This window comes from Netta rufina, assembly GCF_964035555.1.
Source record: "Netta rufina genome assembly, chromosome: 1".
Taxonomy (NCBI): domain Eukaryota; kingdom Metazoa; phylum Chordata; class Aves; order Anseriformes; family Anatidae; genus Netta; species Netta rufina.
Genome location: NC_140123.1, coordinates 58,659,559 through 58,678,460, shown reverse-complemented (window position 1 = coordinate 58,678,460; position 18,902 = coordinate 58,659,559).

Genomic DNA, 18,902 nt, shown 5'->3' with positions numbered 1-18,902 from the left:
AGGAAAACAAAACAAAACAAAACAAAAACAAGCAAACAAAAAAGAAGAAAAAAAGATGATGAAGAATAAGAATTTATTATTGTTATTATAATATAGAATATATAATAATAATATATAATATATAATTAATATATAAATATACGAACATGTTAATAATAATAATAATAATAATAATAATAATAATAATAATAATAATAATAATATAATTACTACTACTACTACTAACAACAACAACAACAACAACAACATAATACCAAAACCTTTCTTTGTTTCCTTTGGACTTATATGATCTCTCTTCTGTTTTCTGTGGTGTCCTGTTGGGGACAGTTTGGTACTAGAATACATCTATGTGGATACACTTACAGGATCGGGGCCCTACTTTACAAATGTAAATTGGTAATGGTTGTTTACTGTCAAATAGGCATTTAACTGACATTAAAACAAGCACTATACAAATGTTTATTAAAAATCAATTACTTAAAATAGATAGTTCCATGTATAAAATAGATTTGTATAAAATAGATTTAGATACTTAGACACTTTAGATACTATTTAGTGGCTGATATATTAAACTACACATTGCTGTTTATTCAACATATTAAAACTATTTCTAACTTTCTTTCTTTTTTAAATTTACTTAAACTGATCTAAATATTTGTATATTTAAACTACTAACTTATCTCCTCTAGGAATGTACATGCTCCATACAGTTCACAAGATTATAATGTCTTAATTTTAAATAATTTATCAATATACTTAGAAATATTTACATAAAAATAAGCGGAAATATTTTGTTACAAATTGTATCCTCTGTTCTTCCATGTTCTAAAAGAACAAAGCAAAATTCTATGTGAGTGGTGAAAGCTGAAGGCTGAGGTATTTTTTTTTTTTTTCCTCTTCAATCCTTTTTAGTGAGGCCAATTGTTCTCAGGGCACCCAGTCCCCTGAGCTGGAAGATTTGTGGACTAGATGGGGAAGGGTTATGAGGGAGGAGAGACACCTGCATGAAATTATCTAAACTATAAAATCCTTTTTTTTTTTCTTTTTTTCCCAAAATAAATTTATCTCAACTAAATTAATTTCATGAGATGTATACAGTTTGAAGGAAACTCTTTGATTTCATATTTTATATAAGTATATCAAGCATTTGCTTATTTAAAATGTCAATCTTGAATGTGGGTAGTTAGGGTCTGGCAGCCAGAAGATACCATGCTGTACGGAAAGGTGGAGCCCCTCCCTTGATGGACAGTAGTGCGTGGTCTGTGACGTAAGCAAGAGGAAGTGACGTTATGGGCCTCGACTATATAACACCATGTGACTCGACAATAAATGCCATTTGCCATCCACTACATTGGTATCTGTGAGCCAATGGACCGAGCGGCCTGGGGTTGGTCGCCGTGTCATTCCTGAACCAGGTCGTCACTGCCCCCTGAAGGCAACACTTGAATCACTAGGAATCCATCACTGTTTATGTTCTTGAAACATTCTTAGCTTAGCCTGATTGCTATCCTCCATTTTCAAGGTGAGTTTTTCTGTGTGACCTGAGTGGTTGTCAGGTCATATGATCAAGAACATGCTAAGTCTTCATTAATATTTTCTCGAAGGATTATTTAAGGAAGAGTGCCATCTGATGCTAGTGTCAGTACTTTTTTTTCTTTTTTCCTTTTTATCTTTCAAAACATTTATAACTGTCACTTGTCCCTGAAAACGTTCTTCATGTGTCTAAACACAGCACTTCTCAGGTCATTTGACAGGAGACAGTCCTAATCAGATAAACTCATTAAATGTCATGGCATGCCAGATTAGTTTGATTACAGGAGGTAGATCACTCTCTGTACAGCATTTAGTTTCTATTCAAAGTGTTTGTAGAGGTAAGACGGATTTGTCAATGTTCTATGAAAATAAATCATGAGTGAAAACCTCTTACCCTTCCCTCACACCAAATTATTTAAATACTCAAAGAATACATTGATATGTCAGTGTACATACAAAAACTACTGTCATAGAGCTTATTTGAATCAGTCATTTTTCTTAGTTTACTGATTTCCTCCCTGTAAGGAATGTTTCAGCAATTCGTGTCAATAGAGGGCTTGAAGGGTAAACCTTAAGTCTCTGACATATGGGGGGGGGGGGGGGAGGAGGGTCAGAATAACTGCTAACTATTGTGACTATTGCATGGGACACTACGCAAGACTGATATCCGAACGACTAAAAGACGTTGCATGGGATGCTGTGCAAGTCTTTGACATCTGGCCAAGATGGACAAAGGAGAAGGACAAGGGAAAAGCCTTGGAGGAAGACTATGAGCCTTCAGCATGAGAGACCCCCGGCGAGGCCAACGTTAACTGAAACACACGTGTCAGTATCTGAATCCAGAGATTTCAGATTCCGGGAACTAATTATAATAACCCTGCCTCTTCTAGAAGTAGTAATGAATATGTATTAGCCTAGGAGCATAAAAATCAGCTGCTTGATGTAACTGGTGTGCGTCTTGGTGGAGCAGAGACTCCCTGTGCACCCAGCATTGTTTACTTACCTTTTATTGACCCCATAAATAAATCTTATAAAGCTAAATTGACTCGGAATTTATAACATCCCCCAAAACATACCTTTCTTTCATCTCCAGATACTGTCTTCCACTTTGATTCTGCTTTTTCTCTGTATGCAGTTGTTTTGGTTTGCTTGCTTGTTTTTCCAAATTATGGTGGTGATGTTTGCTTATTTCAGTAAGGAAATAGGAGTGCATCAGAAAGAGAAGCCCAAGATAATCTTTTAAAGTTGAAAAACATTTATTTATTTTTTTTGCCCCCATGGATCTTAATCTCACAACAAAGTGAGAAATCATTCAGTACAATGACCTGGACTAGGCATAAGAGCTGACATTTAAATCCTCTTTATTCACTAATACAGAATAACTCCTAAAAACAATTACTGATATATAGATAAATAAAATATATGGTTGCCTTCATTAGGATTAATTAATATATTTTTAAACACTTAACTTATAGTGTCAATAACCGGATATTGGATAAAACTTTGATATCCTAATTAGTCCAACATTTACATTAATTTTCTGGTGGTGAACGATGAAACATCTCAGAAGTGGAAGTTACACCATGTAGCTTGGCTTCAAGAAAGTGTTGCATTTTCATATATGGTTTTGTGTTTCATATGATCTAGTAATACTTTTAAATTTATAACCTCCATTTCAAATGAACAGCACTCACTAACAAGCCATTTTTTACTTTTACCTACATACAGAACCTTTTCACTGGCATTGGTTCAAATACCCTGTGTCCATCGGACTTTCATAAAATCACAAGGTGCCAAAAAGGAATGTTTATAAACTAATTTGCATTACTCATGATTTGTGACTGTGCAAGAGAGAACTCATATAGGCATATTTAGTGTGGGGGAGTAGACGGGGGAAAACTAGGAGTAGGCGTTATTATTGGCTCGATTCCACACATACCAAATGTGAATACTTATGTTCTTCCTGCAAAAGATTATTTTTTTTTTCACATATTGTAGACTTTATTCTTTTAGCATGTTCCAGATAGCAGACAGCTCTTGTTTTTCACTCATGTTTTTCTCTTAACAACAGTCATTAATTTACTGATACGCTGTCTATCAGAACCACATCATCTTGATTAGAGCTGTTATCCTAATCAAAAGGCTGATAATTAAGACTATCCATCTGTAGAGTTCCAAGTGCTAAGATGAGCTAAAGATCCTAATTAAGATTATTTAGGTGTTACTTAAATGCCATCATTTGATTCAGCTAATCATATCAGCAGGTACATTAGATTTGCATTAATGTTCTGCTGAAGCCAGCAGCTCTTTAAACAGATCAAAAATGTAGATTACAGGCACCATTTTCAAACATCTTTATATCAATGCAGCACTGAGACAATACATTAAAGTAAATGGAGTATTGTGATGTAAGGGAGAAGCAATTTCAATGTTTCTCAGTCAGCTTTATGATAATCAGTACAGTATTTAAAAAATGTAGTTTATTTATTGAGTTTGTGTACTATAGAAGCTCTGTATTTAAGTTTTCATTTGTGCTTTGAATGTAGACTGTATGGATGATTTTCAATTTAGTGTATGTTTTCCTAACCTAAATTAAATGGTACACTGTGTGGGAGTTCATTAGTTCCTATTGATAAATTATTAGATAGATACTTGAAACTAAGTTATTGGAGAAGTCATATTTCTCATCTACTGAAAAATATACTTGAAGCTGGAATCCATAAAAAAAAATATTGTTTTTATTTTTAAAAGGGAGTCGAGTTATTTTCTTTCATTTTTTTTTTCCATTAAAAAAAAACAAACACAACAACCTGTTTTCATCAGAGTTTTAGTACTTTACGATTTTATAATCAAAACAATGAAGTCTTTATTTCAGCTTTAACCTAGAGATTGTTCATTCTTTAACCTAGAGATTGAATGGTACTGCAGTTAGCAATGTTAAGTCAGTATAATTAAAAACCTTCATGCAGACACATGCCTGAAGATGTGAAAGACAGTTAAAACTCCATTAAGTTAAAACTTTTACGTATATTTTATGAGACCATTTACCTCAAAAAGAAAGATATTGTTTCACATAGATAGTGATTTGGACATCAAAAAGGTCACAAGCCTGTTAGAGATAGGTCATTACCCTAGGAGAAGGTTATGATAACTGTTTTAAAATATATTTTATTAAATCTATTCATAGATATACTTAGTCTATTTAATCTATATATTACATTCTGTTGTGTATGAATAAAATATGTGTGTATAAATCAATTTTCAAAGAAGTGAAAGACCTAAGTTCAAAACATTCTTCAGAGAATGAGAAGAAAACTGCATAGACTGGAAATCTATTTGGAGTAATAAGCTCAGTGTTGATATAGCCTCAGCAATAACAGGTATAATGTTCCAGTGAATATGAGTAGTATCCCTGTGGGGGGTTGTACCAAGGTGGCTAGTGGGGCCTTAAGTATATGATGCATTTCCTCCATAGAGACTGAGGAAGCTAGGTTTGATCACATGTGGAAGGGGATGGGAAACAGATGCATTACTTCTGTCCTCAGCTACTTCATGGGAGAGTGCAGAAAAGATGAAGCCAGGATTTCTTGGAGGTGCACTGTTCTTGGAGGAAAGGCAATGCATTTTCCACTGTGAGCATTGCCAATAGCCTGTCCTTGGCTATATTCAGAACTTGGATGAACAAGTCTCTGGGCTAAGCTAGAACTTAATTCACTGAGCAGAAATTCACTGATTTGGTCCGTCAGCCACAGTTCTTTCTATATTACAGAACCATTTACTCTCCAGGGGTGATTCACTGTGTATAAAAGGGCTCTAGACTTACAGAACTTGCTTTTACATGACTGAAGTGTGAAAAATCTCATCCTTTTACTATTCTTTTTTTTTTTTTTTTTCTTTTTTCTTTTTTTTTGGAGTCATCCTGCTCTGGCAGGTTTTATTTTGGAGAATAAAAACTAGTTCCTCTACAGAAGAGCTGCTTTCCAGTCTAACTAAGTTCTTAAGCATGGGTTATGCTTAAGATGCTCAGATTGCTGCATTTCATTTAAAGGAATATTAACCTGAGAAAAAAATTGGACTTTACCACTTAGTCCTGAGAAGCACTGTTTGTTTGTTTTGTTTTGTTTTAAGAATAATATGTAACAAGCAATGAAAAATGCCAACTCAATGCACAGAATACAGAGACAACTTCTAAGGCAGGAGAGCTGCCTTTATGTCATGGGACACATGCTTAGCACTGATCTATAAAAGTGAACACTCAGTGCTTGAGTATTAGACTTTTTAAGGTTCTTTCAGGAAATTTAGACCCAAGAATAATATGTCTTGAAGAAAGAAAGAAAGAGGAATAAAAGTGGGATGTCTAAAGAGAAAGGGTTTAGTTAGTTTAGGAAGCTTAACCATAAATGTTCTTGCTTTGAAATGTAAATTTTTCCTCTAACTCTGAAGTTCTTATCCCTATATTTTCACAACTTTTGATATTTTTGCAAAAAAAATTTTGCTTGCATGCTTCTGATGCTAGCCTTAATTTCATGCTAACAAATTTTATTATCTAAGCTATACCCAGCATCCAAAAGAAGATGGACAGAAATTTTCAAAGAAATTATAGCAATTACATGAAAAGAACAAAGATATTACAGTGTATTTTATGAGTTATATTTAAAAAGTGAATCATCTTTTAAAAAATTAATTTTCATATTCTGTTTTATTTGCATATAAACAGACGTATTCATATTGAATTTGCATAGAAATGGATGCATTCAAAACTTCAGCAATCATGAAATCACAGAAGTTACAGATGTAACAGTTATTAGTTCTGATTATTTAAACTGGGCATCTACTTTTTCTGAGAGTGGTTTTGGGGACAATTACTGATTTTAAATACCATTTTTGCACCTGCAGATCTAGACAATATCTTTAAATATTTAATTTAGATTCTGCTCACACAGCAGGCTGTCAATGCCTGTGTTTTCCAGACTAGTCTCAGGTTAGGAGAGACTTTCTAGAATATCCAACTTAAAATATCTATATGCTTAATTTTAGAGTCTCTGAATATTGGGAACAATTGGCAATCATCACTGACTAAAAGTAACCCTTATAGTTTCAAAGGTTGTCTTACAGCCAGCCAGAGGACTTCTATACCAGGAGACACTGCCAAAGATTTTGCTTTAATAGTAAAAAAGCAATAGCATCAGAAGCACTATGCTGCAGATACATAAATGGTTTCCCATGCTAAGAGCTAAGACAATTTCACATTTGGTATCAATGCCTCACAGAGAACAACTGTTTTCTAAATTTATATTTTTTGCAGATACTAATTATGCATTTATTTTAAAATTATATTATTGGCTGTCATTTGCTTTAAATGATACCTCTGTAGAGAAATGAGTAACATGAGGGTGATTTTCAGACAGACTTATAAGCATTGAATCACTATATATACAACATCAAAACTTGTCTTTCTAGTCTTATTTTTATGGGTAGAAAGCGGATTATATTTGATTGATTTATTTACTTTTTTTTCTTCATACCTGGCCTAAAAACAACCTACCTAATACTAACTAGCTGAACTTTTTTCTTAACCCTGTTTTGAAATTAACTAGTGATAGGATGAGCAAAGCCATACTGTGAAGGAAATGTTTTTTCCAATAACTTTCACTATAACTTCTTTGCCAATTAATAAGTTTTATTAATTGATGGAGGTCTTTCTCTGTAAACAAATTCGTGATTTTGTCCAAGGTCAAGGAAGAACAATCTTTTAAATTTATCTTTTAACAGTGTTATATTTACTATAAATTCTTATTTTTCTGAAGGGTGTCTAAAGTAGAAATGGTGAACAGTAAAAGATTTTTTTGCATGCCCTAAGGAAACACAATTTCCTCAAACTACTTAGCCTGACAGCAGATCCTTCTTTAAACACTGAGACCAAACTGGAAGAATCTACTGACTGATTTAAAAGAATCTTCTAAAAATAAATCTATTGACAGTTTCTGGCTATTTCCTAGCAAAAGCCTAAATGCTTTTAATGTTATATTTTAAGACTATAGTTTTAAGCAATATTTCCTGTTCTGATATTTTATTCATGCTGCTAATGCTAAGTTGATTAACTGTCACTATAAACTATAATTCCTTTTTGGATCATATTTTTTGGATCGTATTTCTTTCATTAACATTTTATTTTTCTGAAACTTTTAACGGTCTTGGGCCATAACTTTTTTTTTTTTTTCTTAACCACAGAACTTAACTTAAGTCCAAAAAGTCCATCTTCATGTATAAAACTGCAGAATGAGGACCTTGAGGCACAAATTTATAGAATGCATCTATATAACACTTAAGAAAATTGACTCCTGAACCTGAGAGAAATACATAAAAATAAGAATGTAAGAAATGTTCTTGGGGTCAGAGCAACAATCCTCACTTAGTCCTTCTTCCAACAATGACAGTGGGAAATCCCATTTCAGAACTGCAGTCCATTCCCCTTGTAAACTCTATTATCCACAGTAGTTAAATTTGGGATGATATAAAGTACATCATGCATTCACTTTAATAACTGTCTATGTACTTGCTATCTATTCTATTCCACTTAGAATAGATAAGTGGAATCTATTCCACTGTTGAGATAGCCTACACCCACAAAATTCTACAGCAATAAATTACAGAATTTTTCTGCCTAGTGTTTTATGTACTTTTATATCTGTTTATGTTATACTTGCTTCAATAAGTACTATGTACCATGTCCAGTTTGTCCTGTTCTGATCTCCACAATGAAAAAAAATAAAAATAAAAAAGTGGACAGACTGAAGAGGGTCTAAAAGGGAGCCATGAAAATGTCTGAGAAGTTGATGAACTTGCCCTGTGAACAAAGACTGAAGGAGTTAGGTCTTTTCACCCTGGAATAGAGAAGGTTCAAACAACCTTATCACAGTGTTCCAGTGCTTAGGGGATAGCTACAAAGAGGATAGTGGCTTTCCCTTCTCAAACAGACAAATGGAGAAGACAAGGAGTAATGGGTACAATATGCACTGGGGTGAGATTTCATCACGATATAAGAAATAATGTTTTTACAGTGAGAACAATCAAGCACTGGAACAACCTCCTTAAGGATGTGGTAGAATACCCATCAATGGTTCAACAAAAAGCTTCAACTGAATAGGATACTACATTACTTCATCTAGGCCCCCATTTAAATGAAAAGATGGACCTGATGATCTTCTGAGGTCTTTTCCAACCTGAGCTGTTCCATGATTCTAATGAGATCCCTCCATGTCCAGTATTGTGTGATCTTAGAAATAACAGTTCTGCGTTCATCTTACCCATTGCTTTCCTGTTTTTTTTTGTTTGTTTCTTTGTTTGTTTGCTTTTAAATCTTATTAATAATCCTCCTTGTCCTTCTCCTTTTCAAGCTTTGAGTCTTGGAATTTTCAAGTTCTTCTTAAAAAAAGATTTGTTCTGTTCTTTTGTTTGGTTTAGTTGCTCTTCTCCATACCTTCTCTAACTACTGTATTTATTTATTTTTTTTTTTTTTTTACAGAAGAAATCTCCTCTTCAGGTTAGAGTACCATGGGACATAGCCCTGAGGGAAGAAGGGCACAAGAAAGCTGGTAAATATTCAAGGATCATCTCCTTCAAACTCAGAAGTGATTCATCCTAACAAAGAGGAAGTCAGACAAAAATGCCAGGAGGCCTGGCCAAACTCACAGAAAAAGGAGGCCTACAGAAGGTGGAAGAAAAGACAGATAGCCTGGGAGGGATACAGAGACATTGTAAAAATAGCCATGGATCACATTGGGAAAGCCAATCTCTTTTAAAAATAAATTTGGCCAGGGACGTCAGGGGTAACAAGAAAGGCTTCTGTAGGTACATTGGTGATAAAAGGAAGACTGGGGAAATTACGGGCCCTCTCCAGAAGGAAACGCGAGACCTGATGATTACCCAAAATATTGAAAAGGCTGAGGTACTCACTGATTTATTATTTTTATTATTATTATTATTATTATTATTATTATTATTGTTGTTGTTGTTGTTGTTGTTGTTGTTGTTGTTGTTATTGTTGTTGTTATTATTATTATTATTATTATTATTATTATTATTATTATTATTTATCTCAGCCTTCACTAGAAAGAGCTGAAGCCACATCATCCAAGTCCCAGAAGGCAAAAGCAGGGACTGTAAGAATTCACTGTAGGAGAAGATTAGGTTCAAAACAATCTAGAAATATTTCTTCAAAAGAAAAGCTCACAATAATTGCTAGTATAAACATTTACTTATATGTAAACCAGTTAACTTGAAATTTCCAAATAGTATGGAATACATTTGTCAGAATTTGTAGTTTGTTAAATCACCTCCACTCCTTACCCTCCCAAACAAAACAAAACAAAAACAACAACAACAACAAAAAAAACAACAACAAAAACACCTACAGTAATTTCAAACAGTAATTTGTTGGGTTAAGGAGCTGATGACCATTTTCAAGCCCAAGGGAACAAGCTCTTCCTATAGCTAATATGTTCTTCTAAGAAAATTAAATTTAAATCTGAAAAAAATGAGGTCTCATCTCTTACGGAGTTGCTGAATCTAGTAATATGAGAAGTGAGGCTGCAGAAGCTGCATGCCCCCAGGCCCAACAGGCAGTCAGTCTGAGAAAGTATTCCCAATAAACATGCCACAAACACATACATATAGTGTGCATATACTATATATGTATTTATATACAGTATATACACATAAATATAGTTACATGCTCAGTCATATCAACCCCGAACAGAAACATAGCACAAAAACTCCTGTTGCCCTCTCTGGATGATCAGTGTGAAGGTCTGTAAATAGAAATATATAGGCATGTATAGTGCAAATCCTTCTAGTAGCTGGCCTTAGACACCCAGTTTACCCAGCAGATGGGTCCCTGTCCCATCCCCCATCCACCCAGCTCCCCATCCCCACAGTTTCTGATGTCTAAATATATGAGCTACCAAGGTTGCAGCCCCACTCCAGTTGCTGGACCAAACTGATACAGAGAGAGAGAACAAAGTCCCCTCACCTATGAAAATAGTTATGAAAGGAGTTTAATAAGAAGACAGGACAGACTGTACTGATCAGCTGCAGGGCATGGCTAGACAAGTGTGTTGATCAACAGTCTGTTTTCATGCAACATGTCTCTTTTATCTCCTTTTCTATGTATTTCTACATATGTTTTTATGTATTTCTACATAGTGTAGGAACACTACACCTGTTCCTCCCAAACCACCTTGATCCCTCTCTTTCTTTATGTTTGGTTTATCCTTTAAACATGTTATAATAAGTCTTGCCCAATCCCAAAATATTTTCCATAAACATCCCATACCCTGTGGGCAATAACACACCTCCATCCAAAATGTGCTCCAGAGAGCTGCTCTCGTTGACTCATGTTGTTGTGTGTGCTCCTCATCCATGGGGCTGGAGGCTCTCCTGGGACAGTCTGAGGAGGGACCAAGTTGAGGGTTTGTGTTCCCCTGTCTGCTGTTGTGCAATTCTGTGTTTATTTGTGTGCATGGTAGAGCCTTTGGTGGGCTGATGGCTCTCCTTTGTTGGGCTATGATAGGTACTTATTTGGTTCCCTCAACAGCCTGTATTCCTCTACACTCTTTTATGTGTTTAAAAACATGTTTTTTATAACAACCTAACAAGAATCTTAAAGATATTATCGCACCATGGAAATTTAAGATGTTAGACGCCAGCATATCATTTTGAATCTCAGTGACCACTCATCGCCTGTAATGTGTTGGAAATTATGGAAATTCTCAAATTTCATGGGCTTTGCTCTATGTCAGTGATGCTCCTGAATGCCATAAGAAAACGTACTGAAAACCTTTATCACTGAAGTAGTATCCTCACCAATGCACCTGAACCACACAACTTGCTACAAACAGCTATAATCCCAACAAGTTTTCTGAATCAATTCTAAGCATGCCAGGTATTTGCTGACAGGACATCATGGTCTATGAAAGTTTGTTTAAGTACAGAGAAAAAAATGTCTTATAAATAAAAGTATATACTTGTTTGTGTTTTCACATATATATATATAGTCAGTAACAGTATTGCTGTCATTATTGAAGGCTTATCAGCATAAAACAATACTCCACCAAGAGTATTCTGTTCGTTCTTTGCTGTGGTTTAACCCCAGCAGGCCATACAGCTGCTCACTCACTCTCCCCAGGTGGGATGGGGGAGAGAATCAGAAAGGTAAAAGTGAGAGAACTCATGGGTTGAGATAAACACAGATTAAGTAAAGCAAAAGCTGCATGCACAAGAAAAACAAAGCAAGGAATTAATTTGCTACTTCCCATCAGCTGGCAGTTTTTCAGCCACTTTCAGGAAAGCGGGGTTCATCACATGTAATGGTTTCTTGGGAAGACAAACACCATGACCTTGAATTACAATCCCCCCACCCCCCTCACCCTTTCTTCATTCTTTACCTCTGCTTTTATTGTTCAGCACAACACCATACAGTATGGAATATCTCTTTGGTCAGTCTGGGTCAGCTGTCCTGACTGTGTCCTCTCTCAGCTTCTTGTGCATCCCCAGCCTCCACGCTGGCAGGACATCATAAGAAGCAGTAAAGTCCTTGGCTCTGTGTAAGTCTTGGCTGTGCAAGAACTACAAACATCAACATGTTATCACTGTTGTTTTTTTCATCAAAAAATCAAAACACAACATTGTGTGAGTCTCTATGAAGAAAATTAACTTTATCCCACTTAAAACCATGACATCCTTGGTTATCTAACTCAAAAGGTACAATCATACTGGGAAAAACAAACAAACAAACAAACAACAAGCAAAAAACAAACATGCTTTAACAAGTCTTAAATACACCATGCTTAGTGCCGCGAGGACATGTGAATTAAAGAATAATATTTTAGCGCCCAGATATTTTCTGGTGTTTGTGATATATTTTTCTCCTCATCTCTCTTTTTTCTTTTTTTTTTTCTTTTCCTTTGTCAGATTGAAATAAAGATCAGTCTTAATAATTAATTTCCCTATGTAGTTCATCCTTTAATACGTTAAATGCATTTCTTTCTCCATATGCTTATTACTAAGCAATCATTTAACAGATTTTGTTTAATTGATATCTTTAGAATTTTATACTTCACATACTTCTCTAAGATGGCACTACAATTATAAAACCCATTAAACAGAATATAATTGCTGTTAGTGCGCAAAGTTTGTAATATATATTAGGCATTGAATTACTAAAAGGCATGCATATTTAATGAGCTAACTTTGACTGCAAGGTTACTAATGATTAATAACCTGAAAAAAAACATCAATTTTCCCAAAATGCCATTATATGTTACCAAACAGATTTCAGAAACTAAGGGAGAGGAAGTAACCTTATAAGGTAGTGGAAGTCAAAGAGAAACAACATTTTATAAAATTATATATTGAAAAAAGAAATTTCATACAATCTAAGCATTAGATTCCTAAAATCCTTTTAAGAGTGGCAGTGTCATGCCTTTAGTTATCCTGTTTGTCCTTAAGGACATTTCTTTATGGTTCTTACTACAGACTTTTATTAAGTATAGAGCAGCAAAAACAGTCTACCCAATGTAGGCTATCCAAAAGTCATAGGGTTTGACTTCAAAGTGCTTGTGTTTTGAATGGGGAGAGCAAGAGTCATTTTTTATGTCCTTTCCAAAGGCTATGCACTGGAAAAGGATGAGGTTTGAAGATTGCCAAGGGAGAAAATTAAACCATGTACGGTGTTTTTTTCTCCTTAACAAAAACTGAATATACTTAAATAAGACAAGATCCCGATAGTATGGACAGTTAGTAATCAGTACTGATCCTACATTTGGAATCCTCAGCTGCCAGTGTCTTTTGATTCTCTATATTCTTTATTGCTATAATCTTTAACAAACAAACTGAAAATCTATTGAAAAAATGCAATAAAAAGAGAACAAAATAATTTATTAAGTTTTCTTGGAATTTTTTATTGGAAAACAAAGGCTATATTTGACTAAAGTAAATGATGAGGTGAATAGAATATTCAGTCATTTGTAACAGTTAGATACAAAGCTGCCTGCACTGTTTCCTTGCATAAGTCCATACAGAACTAGACTTGACAGTTCAGTTTCATTTGCTCTTGCTCATTTGTAACATTATTTATCAAAATCCAGAATACATATAATTTTGTAATGTCTGAGCAAGTATATTAAATATGAAGCACTGTAATAACAGTTTAAATACAGTGATTTTTCATGGTTTTCAACTACACATACAGTTCCCAACTAGCATTCACACTGACAGGAGAAATCTGTCATTCAAATACACCATATTATTTCATAAAACAAGGAGAAATACATATAAAAATGGTCTTGCTAGTTATGGAAAATCTAATATCTAAAACTACTCATATAATATGCTCATGAAAAAGTTCATTACAGGAAAGGAAAAAAAATAGAGAAAGACAACTGTTTGTCTATGAAGAAATATATCTAGCATACCTGATATAGAGAAAATGTAAACAAGGAAATAGGGCCTTCAGTTTTATGTGCCATAGTGTAAGTACAGTGATATTCAACAAAGATTATAAAGTAATTAATAATTGTGACTTGAGAAAACAGCAATGCTGCCTGGTTGTCAAAGTTACATATTTGTTCTCTGTACACAGGAAGAACTGCTGTCATGTGATTTCTGAATCAAAGTGGCAGGTCATGTTTCACTTCTCTTCACTGGCATTAATGTTGATACATTTCTATTTTGATATTTCATGTGTTTCTGTATGTCACAGATAAGAGTATGCCCACAAATGCAGAGTTTTGTTTTTTTTTTTTTACATATTATCTGTGTGATAAGCAGCTAGGGTATTTTTACACAGGGAAAGCTGATTCTTGCTGATAGCATGTAAGACAAATGAGGAAAACAGTAGCAGTAGTGAAGGATTCTTTGTTTTTAAGCAAGTGTTCCATTAACCATGCAGTCCAATATAAATAAATAAATAAAAAGTAAATTCTTTCATTAGCCACCATGTCAATTTTTTAATGAGAGAAAGATATCTAACATTTATGTACTATGGCCAGCACAGACTGTCATTACCTTATTCAGGGCTACTATAACATTTTAAAATGCAGCAAGTATTATTTTTAGAGGTTTTCATATTTTATTGTCTTTTGCACATCATAGAATCATACAACGGTTTGGGTTGGAGGGGACCTAAAAGATCACCCAACTCCAATCCCACCTGCTATGGGCAGGAACACCTCACACTTGATAAGGCTGCTAAAAGCCCTGTCCAACCTGACCTTGAACAATTCCAGTGATGAGGCATCCACAACCTCTCTGGACATCCTCTTTCGGTTCCTCACCACCCTTGAAGTAAAGATTTTCTTCCTAATATCTATTCTAAATCTACCTTTGTTTAGTTTAAAGCCACTACTCCTTGTTCTATCACTATATTCTATGGCAGAGTCCTTCCCCATCTTTCCTGTAGTCCCCTTTAAGTACTGGAAGGTTTTTATAAGGTCTCCCCAGAGCCTTCTGTTCTCCAGGCTGAGCAACCCTAACTCCCTCAGCCTGTCTTCACAGGAGTGGTGCCCCAGGCCTTTGATCATCTTCATGGCCCTCCTCTGGACTCATTGTAATACTTACATGTCCTTCTTGTGCTGGGGGGCCAGAGCTGAACACAGCACTCCAGGTGGGGTTTCACAAGGGAAGATCAGAGGGGGAGAATTACCTCCTTCAACCTGGCCACACTTCTTTTGATGCAGCCCAGGATATTGTTGGCTTTCTGGGCTGTAAGTGCACGTTACAGTCTCATGTCAAGCTTCTTGATAATGAACACCCACAGGTCCTTCTCCTTAGGGCTGCTTTCAGTCCATTCACCACTCACCCTGTATTTGTGTTTGAGATTGCCTCAGCTCTGATGGGGAACCTTGCACATTCTGCTTCCCATCTCCTTCCACCATCTCAGGGTACTAGGTATGCAGAGAACAACTGCTCTTGCCATTAAAGCCTGAGGCAAAGAAGGCATTAAGCACCTCAGCCTTTTCCTCATCTCTTGTAACTAAGTTTCCCCCCACATCCATATATTTATGTATATGTATGTATGTATAAATACATATATAAATAAAATTGTCCATGTTTGAAAGATACATTTAAGAGGGGAATTATTTATCAGTTTAACAAAAGTAATTTAAACAAGATTCTTTAGCTTATCAGCATTTTTTTTAAAACCTGCATCCTGCCAGCTATTAGATTTGCATTAACTGCTTTTTATACATCTAATTTGACCTGCTGTCAGCATTAAGTAGTTTTTACCCTACATAAGCTGTTGTACATATCTCTTTGAAATTTGCTGCCACGTGATCATATTGGCTTCTGCAATGATCATATACAAATCATAGAATTTAGTACTTACCATTGTAATACTGCATCTTTACTCAGGAGCTATCTATTGCGAGGTAATATTCAACATCAGGTATTCCTGACTTGATGCCTTTCACAGAAGTGATACATGGGGATAGAAATATGTAAGAAGTTTCCTCCACAGTCGTATCTAATTTTGTATTTGGAGTCCAGGAATTGTGGCACTGAGAGTCAAGAGGAAGGAGGAGAGAAAATGTCACTTTTTGGGGGGAGAACTCTTCTGTACTTCAGAGTAATCTGATAAAACTCTGTAGATGGAAACATGAACTGGGCTGGGGTTGGAGACCAGAGCAGTCATATTTGGCATAATTCTTTAAGAAAAACAAACAAATATATAAATAAATCAATGTTGGTTTGGGTTATTGTTTTCCAGTCTCTGCAATCTCTGATTACTATTCTTGATCAGTGTATTCATAACTTAAATTAAAACAAAAATAAATAAATAAATAAATAGATAGATAGATAGATAAATAAAAACCTAAAACATCCCTCCCCCCAGAAATACACCTATCATTATTAACTTATTACTGATAAGCTAATAAATATCTGTAGTGTATGTATTTGCTGATAAATTTACGGTATGCTCTATGCTTACCACATCCGCACAGATTATATTTTATTGATGCTATATAGATGCTGTGTATATATTGAATGGAGCAGACTATGCTTTTATGTCATGTTGATAAATTTCTACAAGACACACACATTCATATCTAGATGAGTTTTATATTCAGGTTGTTTTTTTTTTTTTTGTTTGTTTTGCTAAATCTGTAATATTCACTATGACTTTAGATGTAAAATTATTTTGAGAAAATATCCATATAGCCTAAACCAACCAACCAATCAACCAACCAATCAACCAACCACAGTCTTTTATCACTGTCTTTTTTTTTTTTTTTAATTATTTAATGTTTTATATTTTAAAATACATTTTTAATACAGTGATTCAGTAAGGTTGTTCACATCTCTGTACAGGTACAGCAAAATCACTGTTAGAAGAATTTCTGTCTTGACCTAGAAAGATAACTTCCATATGTCAGAGGGGAGTACAGATTGCATGCCTGTGCAGGCCCTTCATCGCTAAGACTGACAACAGCAGCAGCGTGAGGCTGCCTTTTTGATGTGGTCTATGGTCCAAGAAACATATGAAGAAGACCCACAGCTTATTTCACACAGGTCACCAAGCAGACATAAGATAACTTTTGGTTGCCATAAACCTCAGCTAAATATGAAATCATGACCCAGGGATGAAAGGATCCATATCCTGTTACCATCACCCAAAGTCACTCAGAACTTCATGCCAGTAATATCTTTGAAGACCTTTTAATGTGCTTGAGCATGAGTTGCCATTCTTAAACTTGTACCGACTGACTCTAAATAAATTATGTTTGTTCATGTTATTGCTTCAAATCCTCTGGAACTGTTTCAAATATTTTCTATTTCTCTCTTCCTCCCCCAGCAGCCACAGTGGAAATGAGGTATACTTGATAGCTATTTTTGTACCCCTTTCAATATTTTGATTTCCAATTACCATCTTTGAGAATCAACCCCACAATCGGAGAATATACTAAAATACCAGTCAATTACTAGCTTTTATTTTATTGTAATGTGTTCAGTTTCTAGAACTATAGTAAGGGGCCCAAATTTGACATCAAAAGAAAAAATATATATTCAGCCGCAAAACTCTTTTCAGAAGCTGGATTGGATACACACCATTTGATTTTATTATTTGCTAATATGCATCTAATGTATCATTTATTACCATATGTCTTGTTTTATGATATCACTTAATATTTATCCCTGGTAATATATCAGAGCTGTTCCTGACATCTTAGCCAAAAATAAGAGAGGTTTTGATTGCTAAAAATTCCAGTTGTGTCGATTCTCATACATATATGGTAAAACATACACGAAATAATGTTTTTTAATTAAAATACACATATTTTCAACAAAATTACTCCAAGGATCTCAGAGTAACTAAAACAAATTAGTATCCAAGAGGCAACACAACTGGTAAAAGAAATCACTCACCATTACAGAATATACATCATGGTATTATAGACTATACTATTTCACAAAGTCACTCAATGGACTATTAAATAAGTCCCCATTGAAGCCTTATGTAGTTTCATGGATTACACAATGCTGATTGGAAGATTTTCAGGGCATTAAAGAGCAGTTCTATTACATGACATAGCAGTCTTGTTTAGCAATACTGCAGACTTCTGTGAGCATATTCCAAGCATTTCCAGGTCTGTAGCTGATATGTGTTTATGGTCCTTTTAATATTAAAGACATTCTGGATGTCTCAGAAGATACCTCAGAATAGCCTATGGTCAAGACAAACACAAAGCAAGAAATGTTCTGAAATGTCCTATCCCATACTGGTATCAGATAGTCCAGCACTTGAACATAGGGGTAAAAATCTTCTGTAAAATCTTCTGTTTTACAAAAGTGTTGTTTGCTGTTTAATATGCCCCAGCTCTCTTTACCTGTAGGCCTAGGCAGAAATTCTATCTTGAACCTGAGAAAATTCTTTTTCTGAAGTTTCCATAAATGCTAGACAGGCTCCGTCTCTCTAAAACCTAATAGGTTTCTATGTTAAGACACTGTGTTAAACGTTTACTTAAACGGCAAGTTCTTTTCCAGAAAATATCCTTTGACCTCCTAACAATGACAAAAAAACTCTAAGGTATAATTTCAATTTCCAAATAAATCTGCATAAATAATGTGAATATTGATCTTCAAACAAAATTACCTTCAAGAAATAAACAAGCCCTGCTGTTTGTCCAGGCCATCAGTAAAGGTGGTGTATTTGGGGGATTCAAGAAAGCCAAAAGATCTTTCCATAAAGTGCACTTCCAGTTTACTCAGCACTTGTATTAATATTGTAATTGAAACAGTATCCCTTAAGGAGAATATAAGCTTTAAAGTATGTAAATTATGTATAAAAATCATAACAATTGAAAGTCTAA